The following is a 9,677-nucleotide window of genomic DNA, read 5'->3' as shown; positions in this document are numbered from 1 at the left end:
CTACGCGTAGGATGTCTAATTGACCTTCTTGGCATGGGGGGGAAGTTTTGTCATTCCAGATTCAATTACCTCATCAGCAAGAGCCCATATGTCAAGTTTGAAGCCATTCTAATCACTTTTGACCCCCAACACCTTCAAGATACACTTTTTGAGCCCAAAAACACCTCACAGAGTCCTACAGGCATCAAATCTTTCCAAATGCAAATCCAAGAACATGGCCATGTTCCATAGGCCAAGGACAACCCACAGAACAAGTTTCATGCAATTATGTTGAAATAGACATCCTACGCGTAGGATGTCTTAAGCTTGAATTTAGCCTTCTGTGCAAGAAATGACATCATAGGAGCCAATATCATGATGCATTGGGCCCATACACCAAGTTTCAACCCATTTGGACATCAATTGCTACCCATGATAGACAATCTACCCAAACTGTGACCTAAAGCCTAAATCAGCCCAAAAATCCACTTTTTGACATTCAAATTCAAATCCAAGCTTATAACCATGTTCCATGAGCCTTACACTACCTACATGTCAAGTATGAACCAATTCTGAAGAAAAAGACATCCTACGCGTAGGATGTCTAGATGGATTTTTTTGGCCAGATTTGCACTGTGAGCACATGCACAGCTTCACAAGTTCCTTTTAAGCTATAATTTCAATTTTCAAGTCATTTGGATAAGTAAAACTCAGTTTAGCAGCTGATATGGAAAAAACGCTAACTTTGGATTGCTGAGTGCAACAGGATCTATGGCAGCCTCGAAGTCACCGGCAAAGAAAAAGAGAATGACAATCAAAGATCATCTGGACTAGGTGGAACCTTTTGTCATTCCAGAGGGAACACTAAAGCCCACCAGCACCTGGATACAGGAAGATCTGTTAGAGTCAAACAACCTAAAGATCTACCAGGGGGTGTTCAAAGACAATGACGGCAATGTAATAGAGCTGCCAATGCTGCCAAGAGAGCTCAATGAATTTGTCCGAAGCAAAATGGCCAGCTACTTGGAGAAAATTGACCTCCATAACTATTTCGAAGCAATACCAACAGGAGTGGACGTCAAAAGAGTATGGGAGTTTGTAACAAGCATCAAAGAGGATGGAGTGGCCAAAGTGACAGATTTGCACGGCAGACCCGATACAGAGATCATTATCACGGAGCGGGTTGTAGCCCATGCACTAGATCTTTCCAATCAGGGAGACAGTGTGACAAAGAGAAGGGATGAGGTCAAGGTGTACAAAGAGAAAAAGGCTAATTACACCTTCGAAGACATCGCCAACCCAAAGGTGGCGATCATGAGCCAATTGTACAACCAGTACTTCCACATGTGCACGAAGAGGCCACAGAAGTACAGGATGCCGCCAGGTGCAATTGCCACAACGTTTACTTGGGCAATAACAAAAGGCACCCCAAAGATAATCAACTATGCGGCATACATACATGATAGCTTGGTAAAAATGGGAAACAAAAAGCCAACCTACATAGTGCCAGGAGAAATGATAACCAAGGTAATTTATGCAGCACTACACACCAAGGTGGCCTAACCCCCCATCTCAGAATGACTGGCTAAGGGTAAAGGAAGACAAAGAAGACGAGCCACAACGAGCACCAAGGGTGGCTACAAGGTTGAAGAGGCGACTAGAGCCAGTGGCAGAGGAGAAACCTGAGCAGAAGAAAGGAAAAAAGGAATCTGCTCAAGTGCCAGCCAAAGAGACACGATCACAAAAAGCGGCTAGACTCGAGAGGCTGATGGAGAGTTTTCGAGCAGAAAGAGCCCTCAAGGGTGATTTAAATGAACTATGGAAGCCATCCCTCGAATCTATGACCGGATCCTCCAGAAGAGTGAAAAGGGACCGCTTTGAAGACTATATCAAGAATTTCTAGATTCTTGATGCTGCAGCGGAAAACATTCCCCATGTCCCTTTCACCGAGGAAGAAGTGGAGCAGATACGACAGACATTGCTAGATGAACAAGAGAACCAAGAAAGGGAAAGAAAAACGAAAGCAGATAGAGACTTTAAGGGCAAACCTACAGCTTTACCAGATAGCCCTAAACCTAGCCCACCACCATCACCACCTCCTAGCAACCCTCCACCAGAAGATAAGGAGGCTGGAGACAATCAAGAAGAACACCAGATTGAAGAGCAAGAGCAAAGGCCAAAACCTGAGCCCAAAGAAGAGGCTAAGCCCGCATCTGAGCAAAAAGAGCTCGAGGAGGCATATTATGCATTTTTGGACCTGCTAGCTGTAGGCTATACAAGAGAAGAAGCCGCCATAGTCGCATTCGACTTGGCGAGAACAGGGCATAAAGAACAGATGCCAGGCATCTGGCTAGTTGAGCTAAAGTAAATTGCTACCGACACAGTAGACTTGCACCCGCCCTCGAATGATTGGGACGTGGTGATGACAATGCTAGCTGGAATAAGAGCACAATCTGTGGCATCAAACGAAGAATTGATAACTCTAAAGGCCACCAAAGAAAAGACCAAGATGGAAAGGGATACTCTGCAGGCACAAAGCCAAGGACACAAAGAGAGAGAAGCTGACCTCCAGGCCAGCTTGGCAACGGCTCTACAAAACTGCCAAGCAACGGAAGAAGCAAATGAGGCAGCAACAAAAAGATTACAAGCAGCTGAAGAAGAGTGTCTGCAACTCAGCAAGTCATTGCGAGATGCCGAAAAAGAACGGGATAATCTGACACTCCAGCTAGTAGAAGAAACTAAAGAAGTAGAGGCCATGAGGAATGCCAAGGAAAAGGTGGAGATAGAACAAGAAGCAAGCCTGGATGAAGTCCTTGAGCTCAAGGACCAATTAAAAGTCAAAGATCAAACCATCCAGAGGCTGCGCGCACCACCCGCTAGAGTTAGAGCTACGAGCTCGACTCAAATCATTTTCGAGAGTCAAATATATGAGGAGCAGATGCAAGAACTCCAGAAGGAGTTGATTCTCGAGAAGAAGCAGAGGTTGATGATGGCTGAAGGTTCTATCGCAATGCAAACCAGAATGGAGGACAACCAAAAAGCCCTACAAGAAGAATTGGAGAGCATAAAGATAAAGCTTGAGGAGGCTGAAAAGTTAAATGCTGAACTCAATGACCTCCTCGTGACTATGGGCGGAGAAGCCAAAGCGGAAAAGCAGACACTCCTCAAGCAAATTGAGGAGTTGAAAGGCCGGCAACAAGCAGAAACAGAGAGCTCAAGGCCAGCTGCCAATGAGGGCATTGACCTCGACAATGTGGCAGATCCTGTGGACACACCCATGCCAGAGGAAAGCATAGCAGGCTCCTCTCAAGAGCCCCAGGATCTAACACAAGAAGAGGAGGAAAAATTGCGTAAAGCAATAGAGGCAGAGCTCAGAGAAAGCACAAAGGAAGCCTTGGAATGGGAACATAGGGTTTTCAAATCTATGACAATTCAAAAAATCGACGCCAGCAGTCTCAGGCGCGAATGGCTTCAACCCTCTCTCCCATATCCATTGCTGAAGTATGAGGCAGCAACAATAAACAGGCGAATCAGTGAAGAGCCAACGGTCCCTCTCTACAACGCAGACACCTCGAGGCCAGAAGGAGTAAAGCTAATAGTGGATTCTCAGCCAAAGTGGAGGAAGGCTTGGCTTACCAAGTACCACCTAATACACTTGGTAGAGGCACCTAAACACATCAGAGATAACCTCAGCTTCTGTACTCTACCAAGGGTTAGGGCGTGGAAAGCACAAGAAATCTTACAAAGAAGCCAACCCGCTTGGCTGAACTACCCAAAGCTGCCAGGCGTGAAGGCAGGTGAGAGAATAAGTGTACAATACATGGTGAAAACCCTAAGGGGTGCCATAAAGTTGTTCACTGGCTCACCTAACCTTACATGCATTATGATGAGAAAGATCTGCAGAACCATCCTAGCAGTGTTTGAGACCTTCAAGCCAGGACAGGTGACTAACAGCATATTCTTCTTCCAGGACACATACAGATGTGCTTATGATATGTCAGGTCAGCCTTCCAAGGAGGTGATACATGCGTTGTATCAAAAAATTATGTTTCTCCCATCCTATCACCTCCAGGCATTTGAAGAAGCATTCTACACGGGGTTCTTCACCATGCATACAGATATCTTTGGCCCAACAATGCTAAATCTACATGCACGGTATGAATCACTGCTAAAGATGCGGGAGACCATAAGATGAAGCAAAGGATCAAGGCCATGTCGGGGACGACATGAACAAGGAGGGGGGGATGTTAGAAGTTGGACACACCCCACGGCATCTAACTACTCGGCGGACTATTATTTTTGTAATTATTCATTCATTGAGGAAAACCCGATTTTTCACATTGTACATATTGGAACTTACAGAAGTTTCCAGATTGTATCCCAGTTTTGATATTTAGATTGAGTAGATTGTTGATTTTGGAACTTTAGGGTTTGAGAATTTGTAAGGTATATATACCACTTTTTGACCTTAATGAAAAACCTTTTGTCATTTTAAAACAAGTTTTAAGTCTGTGAGTGAGCGTATTGTGCACGTGAGAGAGAGAGAGTGAGCTTCGTCTTGACGCTACGTGTGCTACGGTGGTCGGAATCGAGTGCGGAGAAGTGCAGCGTGTTGCCCCCGACTAGAGCTACGAGCCGATACCAACATTGCGCGCGTACGGTCCGGCTTTGAGAGCTCCTTCTACGAGCTTCATCGATTGTTTGGGTGAGCATACGTTATCTGATTTCACATTGTAGCATATCCACGCGTTCACATTGAGTAGAGCTACACATTAGGCACTTCAAATTTTGGAAACGAAGACCTGTAGATTTCGGCTAGACATCCTACGTGTTTTTGCACCGGGTGTTTTGGGTCGTGATTTTGGTTCATAGACCTTAGGGAGAGCGGCCTATAGGTATTAGTAGGGTCCCAATAGCCTGATTGCAACACCTTTCTAGCAGTCAGGTCTCCTGAAAAATGTCATCCTGCTATGCCCATATGTGCTTCTTGCAAGATATGCAAATATTCATCCTCGCGGGCACAACGCCTAAGAATATCGTCCTTGCCTAGTCTATACAGAGTTTCGGCAATCAAACAATAGGGTTCACATTCTTTTACTAACCTTCAAGCGATATCCTTACGAAGTTCCTTGGGTGGAAAACCATTAACTAAAGAGTTAACAATGTTCTCACTCCATTCAGGCATAGTCTCAACTATGAATAGGGAAGTATCGGGTAATTCATCATCAACTCCTGTAGGGGCTTCACCATTGGGTATGCGAGACAAATGATCAGCCATGACGTGCCTTTTACCGGGTCTCACTACAATCGTGAAATCAAACTCCAGAAGAATTAACAACCATCGTGTGATTCTTCCTGTGAAGCATGGCTTGTTTACCAGATACAGCAACGCTTGATGATCCACATAAAATACAAACTTGTTTTCCAGAAGGTAGTAGTGAAATTTCTTTACTGCATAAACCATTGCTAAACCCTCTCGCTCTGTAGTGGTGTAGTTCCTTTCAACATCGTTCAATTGACGTCTTACAAAGCTAATGGGATAGTCCAATTTATGTTCTCCTGGTTGAGTGAGAACACACCCAATAGCAAAGTTTGATGCATCAATATGCACATGGAAAATGACATCCCAATTAGGTGTCCTTAAAATCGGAGCACTTGCTAGTGTTTTCTTCAATTGTTCATAGTCCTGGTCACACTCTTCAGTCCATTTAAATTCAATGAGAAGCTTGTACAAAGGACGTGCTATCTCAGCGAAAAATAAAATAAACCGTCGATAATAACCCACGTGTCCCATGAACCTTTGAACTCCCTTGTAATTGGTTGGTGGTGGTAACTCTAGAATCACTTTAATTTTGCTCTCATCGGTTGAGAAATCATTCTTAGATACTATATGCCCTAAAATAACTCCATGCTTGACCCAAAATTGGCATTTGAACGGGTTCAATGAGATACGATATAACCTACACTTTTCAAACACCTTCCGCAAACATGATAGATGTTCTTTCCAAGAAGAGTAAACACAAAGGTTGTCTAAGAAAGCTTCACAAAACTCTCTCAAATATTCTTTAAAAGCAGTGTTTATTAATCGTTGGAATGTAGCAGGGGCATTTGTTAAGCCAAAAGCCATCACACGAAATGCAAACACGCCAAATTATGTGATGAAGGCAGTTTTAGCTTGGTCCTCTAGCGCTATCGTGATTTGGTTGTAGCCTGAGTACCCATCTAGAAAGTTATATGTTCGGAATATGGTAGGGGGTAATGGTCTCTTCTAGTAGCTGCATTAACTTTTTTGAGGTCCATGCACACCCTGAGTTTCCCATTCTTTTTTGGCACGATAACTATTGGAGACACCCATTCAGAGTGTTCAATAGGATATATGAACCCACATTTGATAAGCTTTTCTAGTTCTTCTTGAATGATCTTTGCGTACTTAGGATTCATCGGGTAGGGTCTTTGTTGTACGGGCTTCGCAGTGCTAATCATAGGGATTGTATGTTGGACCACAGAAGGTGGAACACCTTTCCTATCATGGTATGTCCAAGCGAATATGTCCTTGAATTCCTTGAGAAGCTCTTTGAGGACCGCCTCTTCAACTTCTGTGAGGTCTTGGGCAATAAAAACAGGTTTTGATTCTTCGCCGGGGTCGGCTAATTCTATTTCTTTAACTATTGCCGGACCATCATAGATTCCATTATTCCCATCGATAGGTATTCTTTGGGCTTTTGTGTACACAACCTTTGCTTCCCCTGTGGTGTAAGATTTGAAATGTTCTGGTGCAGGATGCAAGTCTGTGGATTCTGGTTGTGCTTTGGTCTGTGCTTCTATTTCTGCTTTCTTGTGTTGTCGAGCTAACTCTTGGTTTTGACGCCTCCTTGCAGTGCGGCTCAACTTTGGCTTGTCTATGATCTCTAATTGGGCTATGTCACGGGGTCATGGTCTACACCACATAACATTTTGGAGATATTCACCCCAATCGTCTACCAATTTTCGATGAGCATCACATGCTCCTATATAACTGAGCCATTCTGTTGAGGATCTTTTTTTTTAAATCCTAGCACGTACATTGGCTCGATATCGACGCCTCTTAAAGTTTTTCTTTTTCTTATTTGAGACCTGCTTTTGATTTGCATTTAGATCTGGCTCACTAAAGGAGTCCTCGTTGGTGTCCTCTTCACTCTCGGAGGAGCTATCATCGGTTGATGTGCTCGGTCCTTCCGAATGTTTTGACTCTGAACTTGCTCCACTCTCTAATTCATGAGATTCAGAATTCGTTTCAGTCTGGGAGTCCGTGTCTGAGTCGTGTTGGTCAAAGTCTTCTATTGAGCTATCGGTGTCACTGTCAGATTGGTCTACAATTGCCTTGCCCTTAGAAGATGCATGTATGGCACTTATCATGTTCAGAGGTGCAATTTGTGGTACCTCTTCCCCCTCTGGTGTGACCCAAGTGGTTCCTCTATTTCCCCAGGTATCTATGGTTGCAGCTAGGTGTACCCAGTCTACGTTGTCTGATTCCGTCATACCCGGTAACACATCCATGTAAGGAGAATCTTGGCCAATGTCTGTATCCTTCTTACAAGTGTAACAATATTGTAGTGGGGCTGAGTGGACTGTGGTGTCAGAGCGATGATTAATAATGGTTTTACTCCCTAAGGGGTGTACCTTACCAGTCACCAAATCCACTCTAAGGACAGAGTCTTGGAATTGCAAATAGACATGATTTTTAGACCAATCATGAATCATTTGTGCTTCCCTCATGAATGGTCGTCCTAAAATCATTTCATATGACATAAGGTGTTTAGAGAAATCCATTACAATGAACGTATGTCGTACCTTGTGTCCTAGAACTTTGATCTTAAGATCCTTGAGCATCCCCATAGGTTTGGCTATGGTACCATTTGCCATCTTTACCACAATGTTAGTAACACTACGGCGGGGTTTTCCCATGGATTCCCAACAATCTTTTGTAACGATGCTAACTCCCACACCACCATCAAGAATTCCCTTTATAGTTAATCCCTTGGTAGTGATGGGTAGGGTCGCATTAGACTCGTCGCCTTCAAAATACTGCCCTAATTCGTTAATGGGTACCTCGATCACAGACTCGTGTCCATCTAAGTCAAGTGATTGCACATGATTTTCCTCATCAATCATAATCGAGTCGGGCCTATTTGGTTGCACAAACTGCGGTAATCCCGTTTGTAGCTCTCCGTTAAGGAATGCTCGAAGTGCAAAGAATAACTCAGGATCTCCATACAGCCTTGCTATGATCGTGGTTCGGACCTCAGAAGACATGAAGTCCACTAGTTTGGCAACATTCATTGGCATTTTGCAGGGTGTAGGTCCTTGACTAGGAACTGGTGAGGATGGAATCTCATATTCCTCAATGGGATCAGGTATTCCTTCGTTAAACATACTTTCCAACAAGAAAGGTGTATGCTCACTCTCTGATGTCCAGTCCTCACTCCCTTCTTGGATGATACTAGGTATGGCTAACAGTCTATGGATCATGTGGGGTGGATGAACTTGCGTGGGAAACACTGTGTCATGAATTTTGACATGCATGGGTTCTGGTTCTAGTTTCCTTTGAGTCTCCTCCACTAAACCTCATAGATGTTTCACCTGCTCAATCTCGTCTACTGAGTTTGGGTACGTCCCAATCTTCTTTTTCCGATTCTTCCCTTTTTGCCCCTGCGGTTTATCTTGGGGGTCTTGGATTGGATTTGGAAACACTTGTGGTGTTTTCAGAGGCTCTTTATGGTTTTCTCTTATTCGGTTTTCATTTGGTTCCATGTTACGGTTTTCTTTGTCGGTCTTTCCCTTTGTGGTATTGGTTCTAGTCTCCATTGTCTCGATTGAATCTGAATCATCCTCGAGGTCATTCATATACACGGGGTCATCTCCTGTTCCTATGTTTGTTTTGGAACTTGGCTTTGAATTTCCCGTATTCTGCGACCTCTTCCTTCGTGTCTTCTTTTTCTTTGCTTGGATAACTGACGCGGTATCTCTCTCTTCGAGGATATGGCCTGGCCCTTGAAGCATGGACCGTGTAATCGCATAAGCGGGTGCGACGGGTTGTATTGGCGATGTCACACTAGCAATTTCGACCAAATTTAGGGGTGTGATTTTAGGCGCATTTGGGTTATAGGGGCATTGGGCAATCAAGTGATCTATGCCACAACGATTACATGTGAGTATTGGCATTGCAGACGTGCTCCCTTGATTCATTTACATCTGTGCAGCATTCTTTTGCATCCTAATAGGGCACTCCGCTGCCCGATGTGGTCCACCACACTTGTAGCATTGAAGAGGTGGCCTCCTAGCCTGGGTGTTGATATTTTGACCTCTGGATGCGAGAGCAGCAGCTTGATAAACCGGCTTGACTTGCCCCCAACAATCTTCCATGTAGTATATAGGACACTCTTCCAATGTATCAAGTCCGTAGGCAATACTAGTGTCTATTTCCTCCTCACAGCCATCTGCATAAGCATTAGATGGCTCGCAACCCACTTGGTTCACAAGGGCGACTCTTGGATGCGGGGGCTGCGGTCCTAGCACAGGAGGTGGTAGCGGTGTAGCTTGTACAACATTTTGAGATCTAGGGACCATGTGTTGCGGTAGTTGCTCAACAGGTGGAGCAGGCATCAATACAGGAGCTCGAGGCGCATCCGTCTAGGCTACAGGTGGTCTATTTGCTATCA

Source organism: Adiantum capillus-veneris, chromosome 17 (genome assembly GCF_014529385.1).
Source record: "Adiantum capillus-veneris isolate H3 chromosome 17, ASM1452938v2, whole genome shotgun sequence".
NCBI classification, from domain to species: Eukaryota; Viridiplantae; Streptophyta; class Polypodiopsida; order Polypodiales; family Pteridaceae; genus Adiantum; species Adiantum capillus-veneris.
The sequence above is the reverse complement of the archived record's forward strand: the minus strand, read 5'-3'. Positions refer to the sequence as shown.